General features: G+C 40.9%; 2 pseudogenes; both read right to left on the bottom strand.

Annotated features, from left to right (window-relative positions):
• Positions 1-582: 582 nt before the first annotated feature.
• Positions 583-1,514, bottom strand: LOC122146213 (annotated as a pseudogene).
• A 10,832-nt stretch (positions 1,515-12,346) lies between these two features.
• Positions 12,347-14,581, bottom strand: LOC122146253 (annotated as a pseudogene).
• Between the last annotated feature and the right edge of the window lie 1,491 nt (positions 14,582-16,072).

The following is a 16,072-nucleotide window of genomic DNA, read 5'->3' on the forward strand; positions in this document are numbered from 1 at the left end:
ACTCTAAACCTTTTTATTAGATCCTACCATATATGTGGCTCTAAACATAGCATGCCCATTTAGTCACTTTGAAGTCTTTCTCAGTTTTGTTCACAAAGCATCTAAATTTTTACTTACTTTGCAAGCAATTGAAACCGAGCAACAACCAACTGAAAAAAAAACAAACAGTTTGTCTTACTTATTGATTTGCCGCATAAAAAGATTGTGCAGTTGTGTGGCAAAACTGATATAAAAGTATCAACTTATGCAATATGAGATTGTGATGGCAATGCAGCAGCTGACCAATGAAGACGCTGGAAGCAATGTGAGCCCATCTCCTAAAGTTGACTGCCGTCTTATGCGAGCAGTTGCACTAATTAGAATGACCAACTCATTATTTTTTTCTGCTACGCAATTACTATCTTATTTTTGTTACTAATTACAAAAATTATTATGTATGTATTCAGTTTAAATTGCTCCGTGTCAGCATGTGTTATTCCTCAGATCATGGCACTGGTTCAGGGTTGTGAGCGACGGCGAATGCTGTTGGTGTGCCAAGACTCTTCCTCCGACAAGCTCCTCAGGTTAAGTTTCTGTACAAGATCACGGCTGAATCACACGGTCCGAAACTGTTTTGTGACACAATGTTAGAAGAGTTTGATGGGATGTCCCACACTGTATGCTCGCATTCACATCAGGAAGGTGGTTGAAGGCCCCCAGGGGGGGTTGTAAAACCCCGCTCACTGCTGGCCAGCATGCATGGAAAACAAAACAGATGTGGAAAGGCACAAAGCACACCAGCACCTGAACATCAGTGTGATGATGATGCCGCGATGGACTTCTGCTTTTACTTTGGGCTTCAGTTGGATGTGCGTCCATGGATAAGGTTGTCCAACGATAACAATATAACAGCCCACCATGATTGCACACCGGCACCAGAAGAGAAGACAATAAGTGCAAAGTTGGACAGATTGTCTCGGCGCCATTAGATGCTGTCGTGCAATCTCTGATGCACGTGGTTATGGTTTGTCTTCCGGTCAGGGTTCTTCTTCAAGGAGGGAAGCAAGCGGAAGCTGTGCTGCCCAGGGTCATGATCCGGACTCTCCGCACAGGACAGCAAAGGCTTTACAGGACGCTTTTTAGTTCTCGGGTGTGTCGCGCGGCTGCACTATGGCCACATGAGCGATCTGTGCCTAATGAGTGCGAAGAGCCACAAGGCCAGGCAGGGATAGAGCACCGTCAAGTGCGGCGTTTAATCCTGCAGAACATGTCTCCAAAGGGCCAGTAGTCTTGACTGTAGTAGACCATCGAAAAGGCAGCAGTAAGATAAATATCAAGTCCACTAAAGCGACATTGATCATGTAAACAGTGATGGAGTTCCGTCTTTTAGTGGTCAAGGCAAAGACCCAGAGGAGCGTCACAGGTTGACCACTGTGCCTATGATGAAGATAATGCTGTAAAAACACTAGGCTAGCAGTCCGGTACTCTCTGGGGACGTGACCCTCCTTGATGAAGGGCGATGTGTTATGATCCATGATGGTTGCCTGATTGACCATAAAAAAAGAGAAACAATTTTAAAACAAGTAGTTTTGCAATTAAAACTATGGAAGCCTGTTTCATAGTTTTGAAAAAGGTAATAGGACCTTAGTCAGAGTAGCACTATATTTATTTTTGACAGGAAGAAAATGAGGATGTAATAGAAATACAGCTGTTCACTGGATTGTGCCGATTGTTCATCCTTTCAAAGTAGACAAAGTAGTAGTTTTGAAATTTGAAAGTTCCTGGGAACTTTATACATTGTGCGCATTGTAAAGACTGCTACAGACTGTAAAGACTGACAGCTCATTTTCATCCATGTAAAATTCAATATGGCCTTGCTTCCTGCGTAACGTTGATTGAAACTTTACATATCTTACAGCTGCAACTTTATTACTAATAACTCCAGTACTTTTTGTAGTTTCTTGCAAGTGTGATGCATGGGTTGAATTTCATTTATTTATTTATTTTACTTACACTACCAAATTTTACATTTTAGTAAAAAAAAATAGACACCAAAAGGTTTTAAAAATAAAAGTGAAAGACAACCCTTCTCTCAAATATGAGGGTTAAGGTACAAAAACAAGAAGAAGAAGAAGAAGAAAAAACTAACAAAATGTTGAATATGAGTCAGTATACCAACACATCATAAAAAAGAATAATCTTTGGTACTTTCACTACAGTTCTTTATTTATTGTTTTGACTTGTCTTTGTCTGTGCAGAATTAATTTATATTCATCAACAGTCATCCTGTACCTTAAAAAAATCACTCTACAGAAGTTTTTGAATATATACTGTTAATGAATGGTCTACCTACTATGAGAAGAAACACATTTGACCTACATACAACATTGTCTTCTGATAAGGTTGGCTATTCGTAACAACTATGGTTTTCAACGGCCAAATTTTGTTCTACAAGATTACAAAGTAAAAAATGTAAAGGTACCAACCTCAGAGATTGTTGGCATCGTATCTGTTGTGAGGACTGTACGTTTGATGACTATAATGTGCCCTTGCTGCCGAGCTTCGATCTAACAGAGGAAGTCATGAAGCTTTTGTCTTTATTTAGATTTTCTCTTTTGGTTTCTGTGAAGCCCCTTCACTTCCTGTAATGCATGTACTGGTGGAGAATATCTCAACAGGGCAAACTCTATGTCATACGCAGTTTGAGAGCAGTGGGAAAAGTTAAAAATGTTAGACAAGTTTGGGTGCTGCTGTTATTGATTGGGAAAATAGGGTTTGTCACACAGCATTAGCTGCTCTTGGGAACAGCATACAGCAGGTGGCAACAGAAGGCATCTGGTGTTGAAGAGTTTTAATTAAACACAGGATGCTGAGGCTGGGTAGTGTATAAAACAGGAAAGAAATGGAAAATCTTTGTAATGTGGGTTTGAGATGGCAGCTTATCTTAAAATCAGAGGGCAAAAAGAAAAAGCTATCCTGGGACCAAGCATGTTTAGACACAAACAATCTGAGGTCACGTAACTGAAAACTAAGATTAACTTTTGATTGTTGTCTATGCCACATTTCTCTCTTTCTCTCTCTCTCTCTCTCTCTCGCTCTCTCTCTCCCCCTCCCCCCCTCTCTCTCTCTATATATATGCGCGCACAACACACACACAAAGACATAAAGTATGCATGTATGTATGTATATATAAATTCCGTCACCATGTCCATTCCCATCCAAACCTGTATTACTTTCTGTCCTCTGGGAACACAAAAATATCATATTTTGTCATGGTATCTTTGGAAATATGATTAAATTACGATTTTTGGGTGAACTATCCCTTTAATTAATGCTGTTGTTGTTCTGTGACTTACCTGTGGTAAAAAAAAAAAAAAAAAACCCGCACGAGTGGAGTGGGGTTCCAGCAGCCACAATTCAGCCGCCGCAAGTAAGAAGGTACTTTAAAAACATCAACACTAAAACACTGTAATATATGTAGTACATTCATATTCTCCATCATTGTGTTCCATTGTGAACTGTTTCCTCTAATAGACTCTGCATCGACTGATTTAACTCCCCTCACCCTCTAAATTTCCTCTCTTCAACAGTCACCCACATCAGGAAGTCACTGTAGTTTTTAAGTTACCCATATGTGGATTACTGGACACAACAAACATCATTCTCTTAACAGAAGCTATAGTAGAAACCTGGGGATTTTTGTTTTTTGGTGGAGATTCTTGTAAAAGTATAGAGAAATGAACTGTAAAAAGAGGAACATCTGCTTGGTCTTGAGTGCATGTAGTCATTTTTTTTTTTTCAGTTCCTCCATATTAGAAAAAGGGGGAAGGAAGGGTAGTCCTATAAACAACCATAATTTAAATAATATACAAATAATTTATATTGCAAATATTTTCATATTTTTTTATTAAGTTATGAAGCACTCTTTCCATTATAAGTATACTGTGTATCACTTAGAACTTGGGCAATACAATGAATCAATAAAGTCGTTGGCAATGCAAATTAGACTCCCAGCATGCCTCATAAGCCAGGTCATTTTTCCCTCCAAATCATTATAAATGAGTCATTGTTTATATATATATATATATATATATATATATATATATATATATATATAACACCGATTTCCAAGAAAGTTGGGACACTGTCACAAATTGTGAGTAAAAAGGGAATGGAATAATTTCAAATCTCATAAACGTATATTTATTCATAATATAATATAGATAACATATCAAATGTTGAAATTGAGACATTTTGAAATGAGGAGCTACACATGAGAGCTACACATTCCAAAAAAAGTTGGGACAGGTAGCAATAAGAGGCCGGAAAAGTTCAATGTACAGATAAGGAACAGCTGGCGGACCATTTTGCAACTTATTAGGTCAAAATTGCAACATGATTGGGTATAAAAAGAGCTCTCAGAAAGGCAGTAGTGTCTCTCAGAAGTCAAGATGGGCAGAGGATGACCAATTCCCCCAATGCTGGGCGGCGAAAAATAGTGGAGCAATATCAGAAAGGAGTTTCTCAGAGAAAAATTGCAAAGAGTTTGAAAGTTATCCTCATCTACAGTGCATAATATCATCCAAAGATTCAAGAATCTGTAAAAATCTCTGTGCGTAAGGGTGTCAAGCCGGAAAACATACTGGATGCAACGTGATCTTTGGGCCCCTTAGACAGCACTGCATCACATACAGAATGCTACTGTAATGGAAATCACAACATGGTCTCAGGAATACTTCCAGAAACACATTGTCGGTTAACACACTCCACCGTGCCATTCGCCGTTGCCGGCTAAAAAAACTCTACAGGTCAAAAAAGAAGCCATATCTAAACATGATCCAGGTGTTTTCTCTGGGCCAAGGCTAATTTAAAATGGACTGTGGAAAAGTGGAAAACTGTTTCTGTGGTCAGACGAATCAAAATTTGAAATTCTTTTGGAAAAACTGGGACGCCATGTCATCTGGACTAAAGAGGACAAGGACAACCCAAGTTGTTATCAGCGCTCAGTTCAGAAGCCTGCATCTCTTATGGTATGTGGTTGCATGAGTGCGTGTGGCATGGGCAGCGTACCACATCTGGAAAGGGCACAATCAATGATCCAGATGTCATCTCTTTCAGGGAAGACCATACGCTCCCATCCAGATGTCATCTCTTTCAGGGAAGACCTTGCATTTTCCAGCATGACAATGCCAGACCATACTGTCATCAATTACAACATCATGGCTTCGTAGAAGAAGGATCCGTGTACTGAAATGGCCAGCCTGCAGTCCAGATCTTTCACCCATAGAAAATATTTGGCGCATCATAAAGAGAAGATGCAACAAAGAAGACCTAAGACAGTTGAGCAACTAGAAGCCTGTATTAGACAAGAATGGGACAACATTCCTATTCCTAAACTTGAGCAACTTATCTCCTCAGGTCCCAGACATTTGCAGACTGTTATAAAAAGAAGAGGGGATGCCACACAGTGGTAAACATGGCCTTGTCCCAACTTTTTTGACATGGTGTTGATGCCATGAAATTTAAAATCAACTTATTTTTCCCTTTATATCAAATGATACATTTTCTCAGTTTAAACATTTGATATGTCATCTATGTTGCTATTCTGAATAAAATATTGAAATTTGAAACTCCCACATCATTGCATTCGTTTTTATTCACAATTTTGTACAGTGTCCCAAACTTTTTTGTAATCGGGTTTGTGTGTACATACACATATATATATAATATATTTTAATTGACTCAATATATAATATATACTTTTTTAATTTACAAAAATGACTTCATTACCAAATGCCATACATAGTCATATTATAGATTCTAAGAGAAGTGAATATTATAGTTCTAGACAAGGGACCACCAGAATAATGACTTAATCTCATTGTTTTTGTAGACTTATATGGAAATAAGATAGAGGCGATAGTGACAGACTTGAGACTGAGTCCAAAACCTGAGACACTGTGATACATATGAACATATGAAGTTATTTTTTCATGGGTTTGTACATTCCTGTAATCGTCTCGGTTATGTATGTAACCCTCGTTCCCTGAAGGAGGGAACGGAGACGTCACGTCAGTGATGACCGACGAATTGGGATCTCGCCAAAGAGACCAATCCACTTCGAATGTAACTAAACGGGCCAATGCACATTGGCATACGATTACTACATCCAGCTGCCACTGATCACAGCGTGAGTATAAGAGGCAGCAGGTGCACCGCATTCATTCATGCTTTTGCTGAGGAGCCAAGCAGCTCAGCGGTGGTACATCAACTGTGGCGACGGGTATGTGACGTCTCCGTTCCGTCCTTCAGGGAATGAGGGTTACTTACATAACCAAGATGTTCCCTTTCAGTTGGTCACTCTCGACGTCACGTCGGTTAACAACAAAGACCCATCCACCCTACCAACATGCCACAGGTGCTGCCCCCTCCCAGTTGCAGGCCCTGTGTAGGCCTCCTAAACCTTCCTATAAGGTGGACGATAGGACTGGGCTCTACACAGAGAAGGCCGACTACAGTTGTTCCTCGCAACCCAACAGTAGGACTTGGATAAACACTGGGAAAGCATGCCCTTCCATTTGGGAAGAGGACAACACTGCAGAGTCACCTCCTCCCAGAGGGGGTTTAGTGACATTTACTCACGTGGAGTAACCCCGAGGGTCCCTACTGCACATGGAAGTCTCTGAGATGGCTCCTGGCTGCATCATTTAGAGACAGCAGAACGTGGTCTGCCAGGGGAAACACAGCCTTAGTAACTGTACTGTGGAAATACACATATGGGATCCCAACTGGGATACTCATATGGGCAATAGCCTCATACAAGTTTTCAGGAATTCATTGGTTGAAAGGCCTGGTGCCGGACGCTCCGCAACGTCTGGCCACCGGAGTGCTGGAGGACTTGACAGGGTCTGCCTGGTTAGGGGACTTTCTGGAGATCTAGGCATCTAGGATGGTGCAAGCCAACTCTGAACAGGGCCTCTCAATGCCACTACCCGTTTGAGGTGAGAAGACAGTAGGAAAAACCGGTTCAAACACGCAGGCTATAGAACATAGCGAACGTGTTAGGAGTTCGCCCAGCCTGCAGCTCTACAAATGTCTGCTAGCGAGGCACTGCGAGCCAGCACCCAGGACAATGCGACACCCCTAGTGGACTGAGCGTACAGGGAACACCTTGTGCTTCGTAGGGCCAAGGTGATGGCATCCACTATCCAGTGGGCAATCCTCTGCTTGGAGACAGCCTTCCCTTTCTGCTGACCCCCATAACAGACAGAGAGCTGTTCTGAGGTCCTAGAGCTCTGAGTTCTATCCACGTACTGTCGCAGTGCACGTACTGGACAGAGCAAAGCGAGGGCTGGGTCTGCCTCCTCCAGGGGCAGCACTTGCAGGTTCACCACCTGGTCCCTGTAGAGAGTGATAGAAACCTTGGGCACATACCCGGGCCGGGGTCTCAGTGTTGCACTGGAATCAGCTGGCCCAAACTGAACTGGCCCTCCTCAGAAACCTGACGACCAGAACGTGCTTCCCCTCTATGGGGGTCGTGATGGGCCAAAATAGCAGCAATGTAAACCTTAAGGGTGGAGGGGGAAAGCCTACACTCCAACCCTTGCTGCAAGAAGGAAAGCATGGCTCTAATCGAACATCTCTGGGGGTCCCTCCTGGTGGGAGGAACACCATTCGACAAACAGGTTCCACTTCAGGAGGAGGGAAGTGACCCAGTGATGCACAGTTCACAACTCTTCTCCTCTTGTGACAGAGACTGACTGGAGGAAACAGTTCTTTTATTGTTAAAGTTTAGGTACAGCTGGTTGCTGGGCCAGCGGTTGAACATAAATAAAACAAAGATTCTCCACCTGACCCTCCTTCGGGGGAGGGAGTGGTGTGCAGTCAGCATCTCCCGACAAGCAGTCTCCTCCATCTCGGGGTCACCCGTCCCAGGGGCCTCTTGCACTTGCGCTTGTGTGTGGCGGGGACCTGGATGGGCTAGGCGTCCCTGCCTGCAACCGGCTCCACAATGTTGCTGCTTGTGCTGCTGCTACGTGGGAGCGGAAATAGCCGCGGGGGGCGCCCACAGCGACGAGCAGGGTCTGAGGGGCTGCAGCAAGGGTGAAAGCAGCAGGTTTCCTCTGGCACAGGATGTGTTTGAATGCCTCAGTCTGCTTCTGTGCCACCGAGAACTGCTGGACAAAGCTCTTGAAGTGACAGTGTCACCGAAAAACGGCGGTCCGTTGGTACAGGAGGCATTCAGGAACTGCACCTTATCATGCTCCTTCTGTCGGCCAGACACAGCCACAGAAGGTGCTCCTGGAACCACTGGCGTGGACGTCGCATGACCTAGAGACTGTGCCGGTCACCTTTGTTGCTCAAAGCGCGAGGTCCTTCAAGTACGAAGTTCATGCAGAACCGTCAGGTCGTGGCTACCCTCGTGCAGGTCTCTCAGGGCTTTGGCCTGATGGACCTGCAGAAAACGCCTATGCCATGGTGTGAAGGGCAGAAGCTGCCTCCCCACAAGCTCTGTAAGCTCTGCCAGTTAGACCTGACGAATACTTACAGGCATGTGAGGGGAGACACGGGTCATCCCACAAAGTGGAAGCAGCTGTTGGACACAGTTGCATGGCCACAGACCGCTCCACAGAGGGAATGCCCATGTACAACAAAGCGTCTTTACTAACGAGGGTGGTGAGAGAGCGGAGGAACTACAAGATTTGGTTTTGGGCAGTAAAAGGTGCCTTCCACAAACTTGTAAGCTCCTCATGCATCTCCGGGAAGAATGGGCACCATAGTGGGGCACTGAGAACCAGCGCGACTTCCACAGAGAAAACCACTCATCCAGCCTCAAAGAAATTCAGGATGCGGTGGAGAATTCCACGGTGGAGGATAGCTGTCATCTCTAGGTCTGTCTCGGACAACGCTGTCACACCCGAAGGGGGCAACACAGCTGGGTCGTCATCCCCAGAGAGAGAGAGCCCTCCGATTTGCACCGATTGACATCTGGTCTATCGAGGGGGCGAATTGAAGGAAACGGCCAGCTTCCTCCACGGTGTAGAGGGGCCAAGCACATTCCTCGGACACACACGACTGGCTGCAGTGTGCTTGAGGGGGTGATGAACTCCCTCTGAGGAAGCCGTCACCGTGATCCTCAAATCAACTCCGGGTCCACCGGATGCAGCCCCGCCCCGATTGCTGAGATGAACAACGGGATCACAGCAGAGGGAGAGGGAGCCCGCCACGGTTGACATAATGGAGTCTTTCATGCAAATCCGAGATGGTCATGTGATCACCCGTGTTGCTCTTTTAAAGAAATGCTCTTTTGTGCTGAAGCACAGGGGGGAGCTGGCCACCGCACACTCCTGGTGTGGCTGTCTGCATGAAGATGATTTTCTGTTCTCGCCGTGCGACCATGACCACCGCTGCCGTGCCGTGCCGTAATGCCCACACTTGCTGGCTCTCTGCTTTGCAACGCCGAAGTAGAGAGCAGTAGTGATACACTACCGCTCGGCTCCGAAGCGAAAGGATGAATGAATGCAGTGTACATGCTGCCTCACGCTCACGCTGTGATTAGCGGCAGCTGGATCCAATAAATCGCATGCCAATGTGCATTGGCTCGTTTAGTTACAATCAAATGGGATTGGTCTCTCTGGCGAGATCCCAATTCGTCAGTCATCACCGACGTGACGTCGAGAGTGACCAACTGAAAGGGAAATTAGTCCTTATTAAACACTGCCTCAGTGTAGATGACATAAAATAAAATATAATTTGTCTGTATAAAAAAAAAAAAGTATACTTTATTGAATATAACTTCCTAAAATGAATATAATAATACTGTAGGTTTCCAAAAGAAAATGGTATTACCATGACATTGAAGATTTTATGTGTATTATCTTGAGTGGCTTTTTATTTATTATCCGAACCACCACAGCTAGCTGAAGCAAAAAACTGAACTAAAAAAAAAAGGAAATGGTTATTTCACCATCTGTAGCTTTGGCTATATAATGTGAAAAGTAGGCCTACTATATAATCTAAACTTTCAGAAAAAAATCAACGAGCAGTATTGTAGGTTTTTTTTTTTTTTTTTTTTTTTATCAGAAACCATATTTTTACTGAGATGTAAATGCTAATGTTGTTTGTTTGTTTGTCAGGAGGTGCTTACAGTGAAGAGTTTAGTTGGGTCAGACTTTTTTACTGTTCCAAGCAGTGAATCTCTAAGTCTACAGTGTAAAGGTTACAGCCTATGTCCCTTTTCTCCTAAAAAGGAACAGTTCAAGGAGGTTTGAAGCAACACAGCAACTTCCTTCCATTTTTCCAAACCACAAACTCCCCATGCATCTTCTGTTCTGCTTCTCTGGAGTCTTGGGTTAAGGCTCCTCGTATTGGTCTTGACCTTTTTCTTATTTTTGTCTGAAGTGTCACTGATACATAATTTCACTTCTCTTCAGAAGATTTACTATTTGGCCAGTTTTTATAGTAATTATTTGAATGCAATTCAGAAACTAGGTATTTTAAATCAGCTAACCAAACACAATGAGTTTGCAGTAAACCTTTTATATACATTTAAGTTTTCATTTTAATTCAGTTTATGATAATAAGCAAAAGTTAATTTCCCAACCTCTCTAAGCCAAATTAGCACACCTGTTTTTCATTATGAACTGATGTGAACACTAAAAATGTCAATATAATCACGCAAAAAGTTTCCCATGTAAAGGGGAAGAAGCGACATCTGTTGTACTATTCATAATCTTCACTTTTGGCTTTGTGGCTCCCTCTTCTGGCTATTTGTTGTAATTGCACTGAATTCAAAATTTGCCTGGCTTTATGATCTTGGTCAAGACTAAAATAAAATTTTGGACCAGTCATTGTGAATTTTATGAACTCTTTCCCTCCAGGATTTTATATGTGCTCTATGGTATATGACTGAGAGATTTATTTATTTATTTTAAATTCCACTACTGCTGAAAAAGCTTCTTTTTTTTTTTTTTTCTCTATAAACTTTTTAAGTCGGTTACATAAAAAATGTAGATTAGTCTACGTTGAAATCCAAAAAATAAGACTTATTTACCACCTGGCTAACTACTAGTTGGTCAGATTAGTTCTCAAGACACAGGCTTATGCAACTGGCCCCAGGTTGAGTATCTAGGACCCACAAACTAACTTGTGTTCTGTTTTTTTGAAAGCAGAATGTTTTACATTTAAAAAGAGGTCAACCAGCAAAAAAAAAACAAACACACACACCCATACAAAATGTAACATTCCGTTTCAATCAAGGTACATTTTTGTAACTTCCTCCATTATCTAGTACATGTTCTCAACTTGTTTGTTTGCAGAAAGATTATCAGTTTGGTAATAGCCACTGAAAACGGAACGTTTGAGCTAAATTGGATAACACATAAAACTCAATCACTTTATTTAATTTTTTTTATTTTTATTCTTTCCAGCTGAAACAAAAAGTGTCCATGTAAACATAGCTAGTTGTTGGTCAAAATCAAATAGCATCATTTACATACTCATTTGTCCAACTTGATAATTATGTTTGCTGTAAAATAGCTCCAAATTAGAAATTAGCAATTTAAGTCTTGTGTGCCGTGAAAGCTCATCTGGACGATTTAAATGAATGATGACACACAGTTGATTGGCAAGTATGATTGTTAAGTTTATCATCCTGAGACACTACTATGAATGCATAAGGAGACATCGAGATAAAAAGAGTGACTCTTTCCAGTAAGACAGCTCGCTACAGTTTCTTAAGGGGGTTTTGGGCATGATCATCTTAACACACATTATAATGCCACTTGCTTGTGCTACACACTCTTGAGGGCAGGTAAAAATAGCAAACCCCTTAACATACCTACAGTATAAAGGGAGCGACTTCAGTTAAAACAAAAAGATTAATTTAGTGACTCTCTGGTCATATCCCCAGTGTTTGTAATGAGGAAGGATCAAAAGGCTCACTGAAGAATCAGTGATTGAATTTTTTTCTTGTGAGTGGAATCAGAAGATTTGAGTCATTAGGCTACATTAAAATCACCACAAGCATCGTTTCTTGGTACTAGACTGCTGTAGCTCATCATGTCACTGCATATAAAAATTTGTCATTTTGGCTATTTATTATTATTATTATTATTATTAGTTATTATTATTATTATTATTATTATTATTATTATTATATTATTATTCAAAAGATCAATAAAAAAACTGAAAAACAAATTCTAGCACTCAGATGAACTACAGTATGGTAAGACAAATGTGCATATTTCTTTGAACAGCGTAACAAAATATTAACCACCATCTGAACCAATAGCTTGAAACACTGTAAAATAATCCAGAGGTGAGAAATTTAGGAAAGTCGCATATAGTCAGTGAACTGCGTTTTCTTGTTGTTGCTTATAGTTCATAACCATCGCTGTTGCTCAACAGCATGCTGCTCCTCTCTTTCTGATTGCTTCTGGAGCTCATATGGATTTTATCATTCCCAAACACATCTTTGGAGGAGCCTTCAGGTGAGGTCCTGACCACACTCGAGAGGGACATGCTGACTTGCTTCCTGAGCAGTTTGAGTACCTTTTTCTTGTATCCCTTGCAAGCAAAGAAGTAGATAAAGGGATCCAGGCATGAGTTTGATTCATCAGGCAGACGGTGAATGTGAAGGGAGATCTGAAAGTCATGCAGTTCTGAACAGTCTGGCTTGTACCGCAGCTTTCTGATCATGTACTGCAGGAGTTCGACGTGATATGGGGTGTAGCACACCACAAATACGAGAATGACGGCACAAATCACGCCGATGGCTTTACGACTACGACCCGACTTCTCTGTCAGTTTATTAGACTTGGCCAGGAGGCGGAGCTTGGAGCACAGTGCCGAATAACACATCAGGATGGTGATCACAGGGATGCCGAAGCCAATCAACACAGCTCCGATGAGAATGACAGGCAGGTTGTCAGTCTTCTCGAAGTTGGGATACTCCATACATGTTATATGTCCACTTTCCTCCTCGTTCGTCATGGGCATTGACAGCAAAGGCAGGGTCTGCATCAACACAACGACCCATACAGCAGCACAGATGTACCGCACCTTCTGAACCTTTCGGAATCGGGAAAAGCGCAGCGGCAGTACCACTGCAATGAAACGGTCCACGCTCAAACAAGTCATGAAGTTGACGGCGGCATACATGTTGATGTAGAACAGCAGCGCCACGGCCTTACATAAACCCTCCCCCATTGGCCAATGGAACCCCTTGCCATAGTAAACTGCACGCAAGGGCAGAGCAAATGAAAATAAGATTCCGACACCACCAGGTTGGCTGAATACATTGTTGTGGTGGGAGTTGATTTTTTTTAAATTAGGCCAAATGACATGCAAAGCCAACGCATTGCCCCAGCAGTCCCCCAATGCAAATCAGAGAATATATTGCAGGCAAAAAATACTGTGCCCAACCACGATGATCATACAGGTTGGTACAAGAGTCATTGTTGGTGGCGTTTGTAGCTACTACCATCTCCATGGGGTCAGTTATGAAATCTGGAAAAAGGAAAACAGATACTTTACTACAGAACTGAGAAAATCAATCCATTGTTGTATCAGGTCACACTGTGCTGTTTCACTAAGGAAAGTGCAACAAGTGTGTTGCGTCCTTTTTTGTAACGAGCATACATTGCAGGCAAAGGAAATCGCATAAGCCACCTGTGGTTTCAAAGTCCCCCCCCCCCCCAACTTACTACAGAAATGTTTTTATGAGCATGTCAAATAATTTTTTCATGTGCATACGGAAGTTTGTGATACCCCTGTGATTGGCAAGGAAGTTTTATGTCAATCATCAGTTGCAAATGCAAAGACAGGAGGTCCAGGCGAGCACCGTGCTCCGCTGGAGCAGCAAAAGGTGTTTCCTGTCAGTCCTACAACTACCCGAATTCTGCACCCTCACAAAGACCTTGACTACTAGAAAAACATGTCTAGAATACAATAGAGTAGAATACCGTTCTCTGTGATGGGGTACAATGATTGTGTAGTGGTTAGTATACTTCTGCAAGCCTTATATCCACTTTTCTTTTCCAGGGACTAGACTATTCTGATTTGAAAGAGATTTTTTAATAAGCTGCTTTAGGCATCTTGCAATCATTTCATAATTGTTTCACTGCAATTTAGCAACCATGCTATACATGGATTTGTAGTATGAGAATGAATCATCCATGTGCCAGTACACACAGTACACATTGCACATGCTCTGATGCAATACAACAAACTAGAATGGATATTTCAGTTTAATTCATTTGAATTCACAGAATTGTAAATAAATAATTATTAATAGAAAAAATCCAGCTTGAACAGCAATTCAAAAAATATTATCTGAAGCAAGAACTGGTCAAAACAGCATCTATCTAATCTATCTATCTATCTATCTATCTATCTATATATATATATATATATATATAGATATATTATATATATATATAATTTAAGTATTTTGTTATTTTATATTATATTATTATATTATATCTGTTATCCATAAAAAAAAAAAAAAAAAACAACATTTTCACAAACATAATTACAAAAAAAATAAATGTACGTACCAACACTTTCTTGTGCTGCAGTTTTTGTGTCCTTTTTTGTGTCAAGTGGTCTGATCATTGCAGTGTCAAAATTGACACGTCCTGGTCCAGCATTAACCACGTTTTCTTACACACCCTGACTGAGCAATGAAATACTGTTTCCACTTTGCTTTTGTTACCATGACGATGACATAATTTCCTGTATTTGTCACTAAGATCTGCCCAAGTTAAGTAGTTCTCTCTTGAGCGAGGACCTTTCGCTGTCACATGTTAATTGCAATCCTGCACGTGTTCTCTGCGTTTAACTGCGGATGAAAGGATGAAACACATCATGACTTTATAACCCTTGTTAAGGTTTACTTTGAAAATGTAATTTGGTTATTGAATTTGTAAAATTTGTGACACAACTGACAATATCATAAGTAGAGAAAAATGAGATGTATTTATTTATTTGACATATTTATGTTCATAATGAGGAGAAAAGAATCAGCAGCTTCATTTATTATAGTTTTATTTATGAATTAGTAGGATAGAATTTCAGTGGTTTTTAAAATGCACTTTTGATTTTTCTTCAGTTTTAATAAAATGTGTTATTTTGATTCTTTATCGCGTGGTTCTTGGTGTTATTGGGTGTGACGGTAGATATGAAAGTGAGCAGTTCTTCGTTCTATTGTTAGAAGTTGAAAATTACATCTGAAAGCTTCAGAAAGACATCGCTGTTTAGTCTGAAACATCCTATTATGGCACCTGTGGGCTTACATTGACAACCACTTAAAATAAAGTTTTTGATAAATTAATTACATAACTACAGCAGCTGATTTGTCATAAAATTTGAGAATACAGTTTTACCCAGAATACACAATTTTGTTCTTCACAACGTCTGTTTTCTAATGAAACAATGTCTGCTTAGAAAATGTATTTGAAGACAGGTATTTTCATGTCCTTTAGAGTTTTCTTGGTAACACTTTAGAATAAGGTTCCATTAGTTAATGTTAGTTAATGTATTAATTAACATGAACAAACAATGAACAATACATTTATTACTGTATTTATTAGTCTTCGTTAATGTTAATGAAAATACAGTTATTCATTGTTAGTTCATGCTAATTCACAGTGCATTAACTAATGTTAACAAGCACAGCTTTTGATTTGAATAATGCATTAGTAAATGTTGAAATCAACATTAACTTAGATTAATAATTGTAGTAGAAGGATTGTTCTTGCTTAGTTCATGTTAACTAAAGTAGTTAACTAACATTAACTAATGGAACCTTACTCTAAAGTGTTACCGATTCCTTAGTGTTGAGGTTGTGTATTCCCATTAATATGTATGACGTTGATGACAACACACAGAGACATCCACAAAAATGAATTTCTTTTGAATTTGTGTTTTTTAAAATACTTTCAGATCCTTTCTACTTTCACTAAACAGAAACGTAAAGGTTATTTCCGTCTACTGTCTTGTCTCCAAAGCAACCAGTTCTATTAACTTTTGAGAGGATGTGGCTTTTGAGAAATCTTTTCATCTTCTGCTCAACACCCTTTAAATGTTTGCA

Source organism: Cyprinus carpio, chromosome A9 (assembly GCF_018340385.1).
Source record: "Cyprinus carpio isolate SPL01 chromosome A9, ASM1834038v1, whole genome shotgun sequence".
Taxonomy (NCBI): domain Eukaryota; kingdom Metazoa; phylum Chordata; class Actinopteri; order Cypriniformes; family Cyprinidae; genus Cyprinus; species Cyprinus carpio.